A 13900-nucleotide genomic window follows, 5' to 3' on the forward strand; every position below is an offset into this window, starting at 1 on the left:
CAGAAAAAAAAATTCCAAAATTTTTCACATTTTTTGCCTTACTATAGCCTTACGTCTGATTTTAGGTGTTTGTCACTTTTTTTCTAATTTTTGATGAATTACTGCATTTTTATCCCAGTTTATGTATGCTCATCATATTTGCACTAGTTTTGAGGGTCTTATGATAGACTTATCTAAGAAAAAAAATTCCAACTTTTTTGCCTTACTATAGCCTTACCTCTGATTTTAGGTGTTTGTCACTTTTTTTTCTTTTTTCCTGCCTTATTGCTTTTTTATCCCATTTTAAGTGTGCTCATCTTATTTGCACAAGTTTTGAGGGTCTTATGATAGCCTTATCTCAGAAAAAAAAAATTCCAACTTTTTTCAAATTTTATGCCTTACTATAGCCTTACGTCTGATTTTAGGTGTTTGTCACTTTTTTTCTAATTTTTGATGAATTACTGCATTTTTATCCCAGTTTAAGTGTGCTCATCATATTTGCACTAGTTTTAAGGGTCTTATGATAACCTTTTCTCAGAAAAAAAAATTCCAACTTTTTTCAAATTTCATGTCTTACTATATAGCCTTACCTCAGATTTTAGGTGTTTGTCACTTTTTTCTAATTTTTGATGAATTACTGCATTTTTATCCCAGTTTAAGTGTGCTCATCATATTTGCACTAGTTTTAAGGGTCTTATGATAACCTTATCTCAGAAAAAAAAAATTCCAACTTTTTTCAACTTTTTTGCCTTACTATAGCCTTACCTCTGATTTTAGGTGTTTGTCACTTTTTTCTAATTTTTGATGAATTACTGCTTTTTTATCCCAGTTTAAGTGTGCTCATCATATTTGCACTAGTTTATCGGGTTTTATAAAAGCCTTATCTCAGAAAAAAAATTCCAACTTTTTTGCCTTACTATAGCCTTACCTCTGATTTTAGGTGTTTGTCACTTTTTTTTCTTTTTTCCTGCCTTATTGCTTTTTTATCCCATTTTAAGTGTGCTCATCTTATTTGCACAAGTTTTGAGGGTCTTATGATAGCCTTATCTCAGAAAAAAAAAATTCCAACTTTTTTCAAATTTAATGCCTTACTATAGCCTTACCTCTGATTTTAGGTGTTTGTCACTTTTTTCTAATTTTTGATGAATTACTGCTTTTTCATCCCAGTTTAAGTGTGCTCATCATATTTGCACTAGTTTTAAGGGTCTTATGATAACCTTTTCTCAGAAAAAAAAAATTCCAACTTTTTTCAAATTTTTTGCCTTACTATAGCCTTATGTCTGATTTTAGGTGTTTGTCACTTTTTTTCTAATTTTTGATGAATTACTGCATTTTTATCCCAGTTTAAGTGTGCTCATCATATTTGCACTAGTTTTAAGGGTCTTATGATAACCTTTTCTCAGAAAAAAAAATTCCAACTTTTTTCAAATTTCATGTCTTACTATAGCCTTACCTCTGATTTTAGGTGTTTGTCACTTTTTTCTAATTTTTGATGAATTACTGCATTTTTATCCAATCTTAAGTGTGCTCATCTGAATTGCATTAGTTTTAAGGGTCTTATGATAGCCTTATCTCAGAAAAAAAAATGAATCCCAACTTTTTCAAATTTTTTGCCTTACCTCTGATTTTAGGTGTTTGTCACTTTTTTTCTCTTTTTTCATGCCTTTTTGCTTTTTTATCCCATTTTAAGTGTGCTCATCTCATTTGCACAAGTTTTAAGGGTCTTATGATAGCCTTATCTCAGAAAAAAAAAATCCAAAATTTTTCAAATTTTCAAATTTTATGCCTTACCTATGATTTTAGGTGTTTGTCACTTTTTTTCTAATTTTTGATGAATTACTGCATTTTTATCCAATCTTAAGTGTGCTCATCTGAATTGCATTAGTTTTAAGGGTCTTATGATAGCCTTATCTCAGAAAAAAAATGAATCCCAACTTTTTCAAATTTTTTGCCTTACCTCTGATTTTGTGTGTTTGTCACTTTTTTCTAATTTTTGATGAATTACTGCATTTTCATCCCAGTTTAAGTGTGCTCATCTTAATTGTACAAGTTTCAAGGGTCTTATGATAGCCTTATCTCAGAAAAAAAAATCCAAAATTTTTCAAATTTTATGCCTTATTATAGCCTTACCTCTGATTTTAGGTGTTTGTCACTTTTTTCTAATTTTTGATGAATTACTGCATTTTTATCCCAGTTTAAGTGTGCTCATCACAATTGCACTAGTTTATCGGGTTTTATGAAAGCCTTATCTCAGAAAAAAAAAAATTCCAACTCTTTTTAAATTTCATGCCTTACCTCTGATTTTAGGTGTTTGTCACTTTTTTTCTCTTTTTTCATGCCTTTTTGCTTTTTTATCCCATTTTAAGTGTGCTCATCTCATTTGCACAAGTTTTAAGGGTCTTACGATAGCCTTATCTCAGAAAAAAAAAATCCAAAATTTTTCAAATTTTATGCCTTACTATAGCCTTACCTATGATTTTAGGTGTTTGTCACTCTTTTCTATTTTTTGATGAATTACTGCATTTTTTTCCCAGTTTAAGTGTGCTCATCATATTTGCACTAGTTTTAAGGGTCTTATGATAACCTTATCTCAGAAAAAAAAATTCCAACTTTTTTGCCTTACTATAGCCCTACCTCTGATTTTAGGTGTTTGTCACTTTTTTTTCTTTTTTCCTGCCTTATTGCTTTTTTTATCACATTTTAAGTGTGCTCATCTTATATGCACAAGTTTTGAGGGTCTTATGATAGCCTTATCTCAGAAAAAAAAAATTCCAACTTTTTTCAAATTTTATGCCTTACTATAGCCTTACCTCTGATTTTAGGTGTTTGTCACTTTTTTTCTAATTTTTGATGAATTCCTTCCATATTGCTTTTTTTTTTTATCCCATTTTAAGTGTGCTCATCATATTTGCACTAGTTTTGAGGGTCTTATGATAGACTTATCTAAGAAAAAAAAAATTCCAACTCTTTTCAAATTTTATGCCTTACTATAGCCTTACCTCTGATTTTAGGTGTTTGTCACTTTTTTTCTCTTTTTTCATGCCTTTTTGCTTTTTTATCCCATTTTAAGTGTGTTCATCTCATTTGCACAAGTGTTTGTCACTTTTTTCTAATTTTTGATGAATTACTGCATTTTTATCCCAGTTTAAGTGTGCTCATCACTTTTGCACAAGTTTTAAGGGTCTTATGATAGCCTTATCTCAGAAAAAAAAATTCCAAAATTTTTCAAATTTCATGTCTTACTATAGCCTTACCTCTGATTTTAGGTGTTTGTCACTTTTTTTCTCATTTTTGATGAATTACTGCATTTTTATCCCAGTTTATGTGTGCTCATCATATTTGCACTAGTTTTGAGGGTCTTATGATAGACTTATCTAAGAAAAAAAATTCCAACTTTTTTGCCTTACTATAGCCTTACCTCTGATTTTAGGTGTTTGTCACTTTTTTCTAATTTTTGATGAATTACTGCTTTTTTATCCCAGTTTAAGTGTGCTCATCATATTTGCACTAGTTTATCGGGTTTTATAAAAGCCTTATCTCAGAAAAAAAAAATTCCAACTCTTTTCAAATTTTATGCCTTACTATAGCCTTACCTCTGATTTTAGGTGTTTGTCACTTTTTTTCTAATTTTTGATGAATTCCTTCCATATTGCTTTTTTTTTTTTATCCCATTTTAAGTGTGCTCATCATATTTGCACTAGTTTTGAGGGTCTTATGATAGACTTATCTAAGAAAAAAAAAATTCCAACTCTTTTCAAATTTTATGCCTTACTATAGCCTTACCTCTGATTTTAGGTGTTTGTCACTTTTTTTCTCTTTTTTCATGCCTTTTTGCTTTTTTATCCCATTTTAAGTGTGTTCATCTCATTTGCACAAGTGTTTGTCACTTTTTTCTAATTTTTGATGAATTACTGCATTTTTATCCCAGTTTAAGTGTGCTCATCACTTTTGCACAAGTTTTAAGGGTCTTATGATAGCCTTATCTCAGAAAAAAAAATTCCAAAATTTTTCAAATTTCATGTCTTACTATAGCCTTACCTCTGATTTTAGGTGTTTGTCACTTTTTTTCTCATTTTTGATGAATTACTGCATTTTTATCCCAGTTTATGTGTGCTCATCATATTTGCACTAGTTTTGAGGGTCTTATGATAGACTTATCTAAGAAAAAAAAATTCCAACTTTTTTGCCTTACTATAGCCTTACCTCTGATTTTAGGTGTTTGTCACTTTTTTCTAATTTTTGATGAATTACTGCTTTTTTATCCCAGTTTAAGTGTGCTCATCATATTTGCACTAGTTTATCGGGTTTTATAAAAGCCTTATCTCAGAAAAAAAAAATTCCAACTCTTTTCAAATTTTATGCCTTACTATAGCCTTACCTCTGATTTTAGGTGTTTGTCACTTTCTTCTCATTTTTGATGCATTACTGCCTTTTTATCCCAGTTTAAGTGTGCTCATCATATTTGCACTAGTTTTGAGGGTCTTATGATAGCCTTATCTCAGAAAAAAAAATTCCGCCCCTTGTGTTACGTTACATCTTTTTTTGGCTCCACTCTTTGTGTTACGTTACAGTATTTAGCTCAAGATTTTGTATACTTTTGTTGTCGTTTTTGTTTGTTTGTTGTTTCTATTGGAGCTTTTATGTGTACGTTTGGGGTTTTTTCTTAATTATTTTTTATTAAAAAACATTCACTTGTTGAACCATTTATTTAAACAATTTTTGATGATCAATAATATCAATTTCACTCAAGGCCTTTAAAAGCTCAATGGACTGTAACTGAGATATTTCTACTTAATCATACCTTTAATTGTCTCCTCAGAATAAGAAACAAAAAACATCCATTTGATTTAATGGGAGTCAACCTTTGGGAGACTTCTGAATCAACACAAGAGCTCCAAATAATCATAACATGTTTGAAACAATAGAAAAACAAAGATGCTGCTACTGTGCATTAAAACAACATCACACACATCATTACTATCAGTAAACTCCATAAATCACCCCAGAGTGCAGCCTGTACTTGAGGCTAACCACCTCTCTGTCTTCACACACAGTCTTCCGTCATTTCACCACACGCTCACAACACTTAGGAAAGCTGGGGTTTTCTAAATAACTAAAATTTACTAAATGAGCAACATTTAACTTAATTGATGCCCAACCAACATCCATTAAATACACATCAGACATCTAGAGGAGGAGTTTATTTGGACGAATTACAGGGCTGAGGGAAGGACCTCCATGAGCGAGTAGCGCAGAACATGAAATGTGGTGATGAGGGGAGAAGTCAGATGAAGAAAACTAGTGAATCAGTCATTCATTTAAATATTAACCAATCTGGAAATTGGTCTGAATGTCATGGCTTCACACAGTCTGACGGGAAATCATTTTAGGAACAACGGTGCCATTGACAGGAAGAGAAGGACCAGGAACTGTAGAGATCCACAGGAGACGGATGCTGCTTTGTAACTGAAACAGAACAATCAGCTGAAAAAGAGATAGAAGCTCTTTGTTACAGAGGAGACATAGCAGAATGTAGGTGATCTTTTTGTTGAGGACAACTGATGTTAAAGTCTGATTATTCACATGAAAAATGTCCATTAGCGATGCTGGATGCTCAGATTAACACAGAACCAGTTCTGACGCTGTGCGTCAGCCATTAAATTACTACATTACAGGGAAATGTAATGACATGGAGGGCTCAGGTGGTCTCTGGCTAACTCGCTCACACACAAACATGCCTTCCACCCCTCTCCTCCTGCAATCACACCCCTCATAAACCCCATAAACATGTGGGAGCTGTTAAAGCAGGTTTAATGGCTATTTACTGTGTTTTGTATGCTTCTCATTAATTAAGTTTTCCACTCACTGAGAGCTAATGTTTTGGAAAACTCTCTTAAAGGAGTCACACTTCATGCCATGTGTTTAAGGAAAGTTTGTGCTAAACAAAGATTTCCAAAGCAGAAGATGCTGAGATGGATTCATCCTGAAGCTGTGACGAAGGATTGTGTGTCTGATGATGCTGTTAGAAATTAATTAGGAACAAATTACTCGGCTGGACAAGTTTCCTCAATAGATAGTTACATTTCAAACAGATCTAACCACATGACCCTAAAACGGTTTCTTTGAATGAAAAGTATAAACTTTGGGAGAATATCTTTTACGTAACAGTCAAGGTTTTCATTTATTTTTTGTCAGTTTAAAATAAATAAATAAAACAAACGAGAAGACAATTCGGAACAATATATGAAATGAAGTAAGATTGTTCAGACAAGACAGGGCAGTTTTCTACAATGAAAAAGTTATTCACTGCAGCAATACCACATAACACAGGGGTCACCAACCTTTCTGAAACTGTGAGCTAGGTACTGAATAATCCAAAGGGCTACCAGTTATAAAGGCACTTCTTAAATACTAAATGTTCACAGTTTCACTTTACTTAGAGGTTAAGATTATAAGGAAGGCTAGCATTAACTTAAGAAGGTAGAAAATGTTCAAGTTTCAACATGAAACACTTTATTTCTCCTAATTTATGCAATTTTTGCATTTTCATTACATTTAGAAAACAATCTTTCTATTCCATACCAACAAACAACTTTGAACTAATTATATAACATGTAACATTTGTCAAATGTAACAATTATGTCATATTTTATGAAAATACACCCTGCCTTTTTAAAAATATATATATTATATTTAGTATATATCATATCATATATAACATACCAGAACCCATGCACCAGATCTGTAACACTTAAAAACATTTGTCAAGTTTCAGTGAAAATAAACATTTAAAGATAGTAATTTAATGCAAAAACTTTATCACATGCAGAGGTATGTAACTTTACTAAGTAGTAACTAGAGCTGGGCGATATGGCCTTTTATAAATACCGCGATATTTTTAGGCCATGTCACGATACACGATATATATCTCGATATTTTGCATTACCCTTGAATTAACACTTTGATGCACAAAATCACACCAGTATGATGATTCTATATGTCTACATTAAAACATTCTTGATCATACTGCATTAATATATGCCAATTTTAAACTTTCATGCAAAAAAGGGGATATCACAACTAAGTCAAAGTTGACATAACTGTATTTATTAAACAGTGAGTGGCTCAAACATAAAATTGTCAACAGAAAGTGCACGTTCTGTGCAAAATTGTCACAAAGACATTTCAAAACAAGACATTAGTGCAGGATGCAACTCACATGGCATTTCAAAACACAAAATTAAAGTGCACTTTTTGTACATAATGCCACTACAATATTTTAAAACAAATAGTGCCCTTTTGTGCATGTTGTCATTAAGATGACATTTCAAAACAACACTAAATTTAAGTGCACCTTTTGTGCATAATGCCACTAAGATATTTAAAAAAAAAAAAAAAAAAAAAAAAAAATCAAAAAAAAACAAAAAAAAAAAGTCCGCGAGTTTAACGGTATGGTCATTTTCAACACCGCACAGACTACAAGCTGCGATATATCGAGTATATTCGATATATCGCCCAGCTCTAGTAGTAACTACATCTGCCCTATGTATTCATATTTGTGAGTTTGAATCATGGAAAGTAAATCTGATTTTAGATGGCGCTCATTGGTGTCTAGAGCTCCTGAGGGGTCCTTACGTGGTCCATGTGGGTGACCTGGTGCCAGCGGGTCCCGTGTTAGTGCCCCCTGAGATAACACTATCAGCATATCAGAAAGTTCACAACCTTTAGACATACGTCTCAATTTCTATTTTATGTTTTTGAAGAAAAATGCTTTTGAAAACAAACATATCTTATTACTAAACTTTCAAGTAACTCAGCACAAGGACAAAGTGGCAGAAAGTGATGTCAAACTATGACAACATTCGTCATCACTAACTATCACTTTAGTGATGACATGAACACACCACAGTGAGTCTGACCAGAGACTCACAGATGACACCTGCTCTTTCCTTTTTTTCTCTTGTTTAACGTGGGCTCTCGCTTTCTCCACATTAGGTCTTAGTCTGAATGACTCAAACATGGAGCACAAAACATGGAAAGACAAACACTTTCATCTTGCCTCCTCCTAACTTCACTGGAGTCCACTGCGGCTCTAGCTGCCAGCTGGAGTACCCCTAACCTCTGACCTTTGACCTGTGCCCCCTGAACTCATCACAGCCAAAGGGAACTAAGAGCAGAGCACATCCTCTGAGTGGAGGAGTCACTCTGTGTACAGGTGTTTTCCCAATGAATACAGGGGTTCAAATCAAAGTGTTACAGCACATACAGAAAACCTTTCAATCTCTGTCATGACGCGACAGTGTGTGTGTGTGTGTGTGTGTGTGTGTGTGTGTGTGTGTGTGTGTGCGTGTGTGTGTGTGTGTGTGTCCCATCTGCCCTGATGCTCCTGGGTTAAAAAGAGGATCCTGCTGTTCTCTGATGGAAAGCAGCCACACAAAGATCTGGTTACAAGATTGATTTGCTTTGATCATTATTGAAGAAACATGTGCCTGCTTTAGTGTTTATATTGGTGGAAGAGACGTTTAAAGCATTTTCATACTTTGTATGATTTTATTTTTATAAACTAGTAGTTTAGTAGTTTTTTTCCACCACAATCAAAGATAATTATCACTCTAAAATTACTAGGGTGATTTATTTTGTCTATAATACCTGAATATCTTTTTTTTAATATAATATAATATATATATATATATATTTTTTTTTTAATATAAAAACTGTGAAACACTAAAGCTCTATTTGCACTGGATTAGTTTTACCTAGGGACCACATGCGATTTGTAATAATTGCGGAGAATGTCTGTGATGTTAATCGTCTGCGAATCGGTCATGTCAGTAATTTGTAAAGTCAAAATTCCCCCGCAAATTACCTATATTTTGCTGAACTCCGAGGTCCTGTGATAATACTAATCCAATGCGAATAGGCTTCTCTGTGATTTGGACAGAAATGGGCAGAATCTGATGCGTAATTACGCATTGTTTTGTTTACCTCGTACTAGAATCGATTATGAGCATATATGCAAATGCGCACGCATGCAACCATAACCCTAACCTTAACCCTAATCCAATAAACTAATAAAACACGTGTCCGTTCACTTTGAAAACAAAAATAAACAAAATTGAATTTTTTTTTTTTTTAGCAAAAACTCATTTTCCGTACGAGGTAAACTCCGTGACACAGTAAGAATCTTTTTTTTTTTCTTTTTTCAGTTTGTAGCCTTCTATTTAATACAGCTGGCCAGCGCTAGCAGTAACACAGCACCGAGCTGTGGTCAAAAGCCTGCAAAGTTGTTTTAACATCAACTCACACAATGCTTCATGTTTTCAGATGTCTGTAAATTTCAGCAAAATCTCAGGCTTCGGTTATCCCGTGCACCACATAAAAAGCAGACGTTGGAGGGTCATTTATTCATTACATGGTCTCTATAGGTAAAAAAGAAATGATGAAGTTGTTGTGAGGAAATAATTAAATGTAATAGAAATGCAAACCTGGACAATCAGCAGCCTTGGTAATAACAACCTAGTCTTCTTCATGTGGTCAAGTACACTGTTAAAATAAATTTGAATGCATGTGTATTTGTCTGCAATGGTTTCTGTTGTAGGGTTGTCCAAGTTGTATGTGAGCTTGTTTAAAAACTATATATTTTATATGCTTTCTCCTTAAATACCAGATGCATGGAGGATAGATGAATTGATAAATACATCATCTTAGTACTGGAATCCCTGTTTAACTGAATGTTTTACAAGCTCTCATACAGTTTAGTGAAACAAAAGAACAAAGACACTTCAGTTTTTATCTATATCATCCTTTTTTTTTTTTTTTTAAATGTTCAAAATCACAACGATGATGCTAGCTGACGTCTGTGTGGAAAACGCACAAACAACTTCCAGATGCCAATAATGTACATGCTGTCAGTAAACCAGTATAAGCTTTTGCTTGCATATGAACTTCCCTCTATATGAAGCAGTTCATGGAGATTTTAAAGCTGATGGTCTGGAAGCTTTTTGCAGTCTGTGTTCTTGTGACAGTTACTGACATAGCGTAGCTTGATGTGCCTGGGCGAGGTTAAACTCAAATGTCACTAGAAATTAAACTAACACAATAACGATGCCCACTGTGTACTCTGCAAACAGGCAACCACATGATAAAATATTATAGGTTATAGCAGGGGTTCTCAACCTTGGGGTCAGGACCCCATTAGGGGTGGGGTCGCCAGATGCCTTCAAGAAACTAGGAATATTTTCTGTACGATTTGAGCCCATTTTTACCCTTTTTCTGCAACTACACCAAACTTGCCTCATTTTAACCTATTTTCATCACTTTTTCTTGCCATATTTTTGCTCCTTTTAATGCATTTTTGCTAAATTACTCTCATTTCTGTCACTTCTTCATCAAATGTCAATGCCTTTTCCACCACTTTTCTCACCCAATGTTGCATAATACATCACTGTCACTTTTAAACTCATTTCACCATATTTCAGACTTATTTTTTGCCAGCTGAACCACATTCACAATTTGCCATGTCCTTGATTTGTCATTTTAAACTAATTGCTCCGACTTTTTAAATTACATAACTACAAGATCTAAACATCTGTCCGAACCTGACCCGTCCAGTGCCGTCGGGTCCCGTCAGGGTATTCATCCTCTATCCACAGTATCAGCTGTGCTCTGGTGATAAACTTACAGTTGATGCGCGCCCCCGCGGCAGCTTGGCTGATGGCTGCAGTTACACTAAATCACCATGGTGTCACTATGGATCCTGCCCTATGCTCCTTTAAGATGACTATATACTATGACACAAATAATAGTGGATTTTTCAGAAAAATAAATAAATGTGGTTATCACAAATTCCATGAACAATGGGTCATCATTTTGTTGACTTTATGGATGGACCTCATAAAGCTCTCCCCTTTATTCCCCCTTATAGATGGACCTGTCTCTAAATGACATGACTGTTCTTCAATGTTAATGTCTGTGTTCAACCACCTTCAGGTACAGTGGGGGCCCCCGGTTTCTGGCACCTTTGTTTTGGAGGTTGTGGGCTGAAAAGGCTGAAAACCACTGAGTTATAGGCTTTATTAATTCATCCCAATGGAGAGAAGCTTGCTAACGTAGGATTTTACTTCACTAATGTCTCTAAATCACTTCCATTTGGCCTGATAACAGAATATCTTCTTAAAGCTACTGTGTAATAATTGCCCTGCGTGATGCATTTGTTCATGTGTCCATGTGAACAACTTGTTGAACTGTGTGTCATGGACTCCATCGGATTTGACATGCTTTCAGTCAATCTACACGGGCCTCTTCATCTCTGTGCTGCACAAGCATCTCTATTTTCTCCACTTAACCTTTCAACTCACTTCAGAGGAATTTAACCCACTGCAGGCTTAAGAAGGCGTGACGCAACACAGATCGGTGAGGGCCTGATGCTATAATGATGGCAACGACCGGTGTGAGGTCAGTCAGGCAATGACAGTGGATCTGAGAGGGCATTTAAGAGTCTAAAAGACATCTGAGCAGCCTTTGGTCTCATGCTTGGGGAAGCAGTTTAGCAAAGAGTCAAACAGCCCGAGGCCAGCAATAACAGAGTGGAACTGATTAGAGGATGGAGAGGAAGGAAGGCTGGAGAAAAAGAAGAGAGGAAAAATGAGACAGGGACTGATAGCATCTTCAAACCCTGCGTAATTACATTAGACAGCTAAAGGCGCCGTAATCCTCTCCACCACATTATGTTTAAAATCTCATGTGAAATGTAAACAGTTACAAAGTAGAGTAGTGGAGGGATATTTTTCTAATTTGGAGAGCGGCTGAGTGCTATGGGCAACATTTTAAAACAATCAACATAATAAACTTTGATTGGAAAATGTTTTAAAAGCTTATAATCCTGAGGTAAAATACCAGTTCAGAGTGGCTTAAAAGAACGTCTTAGTGGTTAGGCTGAGTTTGAATAGAAAACTACAAATAGATGAACAAAAAACTGAAATATAATCCTGGGATTTAACTTTTGTTGTGTATTGAAGTAATTTTAACATTATGCTAAATGCTTCTACAAAACTAATGTGTTATTCTCAAAAAGCACATGACTTCAATCAGATTCTGTTTCATACAAACAATTTTTTTTGAATTATGAAAATGCTTTTTTTCTTGACAAACTCAATGTATGGACATATTGATGATTCTTTCACACCATTGTCCTGCAGAGAAAGCAATGATCTGATAGATGAAACACAAATATTTGATGCATTGTAAGTAAAGGGTCGTTCCCATAATGACAATTCCTAAGATGGAAAGATCTTAACCTTCTTGGAGGTATTGAACCCTGAAAACTTCATTCAATGAACCCTATGTTTGTGTCCTACTCGGCCACAAACATAAGCCTGGGCTGATATTTTGCTTTGTTCAAAAAAGCTTTTCATTTTTTATTAATTAATATTTTAAATTAAAATTTAACATATTCTAATATTTATCATGGAAATGTGTGTCTTGACACCTGGGACTGACTCAACAAAACTCCTGATATTTGATCAAACCCAGATTGGGAACCATTGATGCAGACAGTGAGGCTTTCTTCACTCTGCAGGCAGAATTGGCCCAAGTTGAACTTTTTGTGACTCATCAATCAGATATTTTAATGTTAAATGACAAATCATGCCTTTAAAATACTAAATTCAACCACTTTCATAGTGTATTATATTCTTTCTAATTGATTCCAGTTTTCCAAACCCATCGCTGACTTTTCATCATATTAGTACTTTGTTAACCACCTCCCAAAGCCAATTTCTCCACTGCCGGCTCCTCATATTTAAGTAATTGCTACTAAAAAAGTCAAAAGCAGACCTTGAACAAGAACTATAGAAACAGAGGCCGCCAAAGTGTTTCCAAAAGGCAGGCTCAGTATGGGACAGGCGTTGGAGTACAGCAGGGGAGAGTTGGGATATATAGAAGTGTCACCTTTGTCATTCCATGACATGGAAAAAAAACGTTTTGTTTCATCAGGTTTCAAAGGAATAGCATTTATGTCTGAGCTAACAGAGCTTCCCTGCATGACAAGCGAAGAGGCAAAACACTCAGAGAGGAAATAGCCACGCCCTCCTCAAACTTAAAAGACAAACTCATCCTCTCTTCTCTTCTCTCATCACCTCTTGTCGACATGGTTATAAGCAGCACTAAAGCAGCTCCCCAATAGCTCATCTCCATCTTCTCTGTGTCTAGAGAAGGCGGCCATTGTGCGGCCATTCCTCTTTCCCCGAGTCAGTTCCCTATTGAAGCTCTGAAAAGGCCTTTGAGGGGCCCTGTTTTTGGCTGTGCTGCTCACCTGCAGAGGGGAAACTATGGCTCTATTCTCAAACCCAGCAGCTGCCAGGGCAGAGAGGCTGGCACCCAGTGGGAGAGAGAATAGCAGCCGCCGAGCCTTTCAATATGAAGCCACTTAGTAACAGAAGGCATGTGCCAAGCCTGCAAAGAATCAAAGTTTCAAGTTCACCAAAATATTAGGAAAGTCTTGAACCCATCTATACACTGGCCCATCTTTTACTGTCGCCCACCTTGTTTTTCGTCTCTCTATTTCTCTCTCATCTGACTTCATACCTAAAGAGGAGAAAGACGTTTAAAGTTTAAACCTTTTCTATTTGGCTTCTTGATTAGTAAATATCTTCTTAAATGGAAAAAATTTGAGACTAGTCTGCATTTTTTTGAATGACCGCCCCGCTCCTTGTCATGTGACAAATGGAGGTAAGACACTGCTGTGAGGATCTCAGTGGCTGAAGGCCTGCAAAGACGCCTTTTCCACACAAAGCCCCTTTTTTGTCAGCATGCTCGCTCCCACACTGGCACTAATTTACGACGCCCTCACAGCAATTTCCACAGTCAGAGAAGTTCAATTGTGTTTTCCAGCTCATTAAGCTTAAGCCCAACAAAGCTTTCA

Source organism: Gouania willdenowi, chromosome 15 (genome assembly GCF_900634775.1).
Source record: "Gouania willdenowi chromosome 15, fGouWil2.1, whole genome shotgun sequence".
Classification (NCBI taxonomy): Eukaryota; Metazoa; Chordata; class Actinopteri; order Blenniiformes; family Gobiesocidae; genus Gouania; species Gouania willdenowi.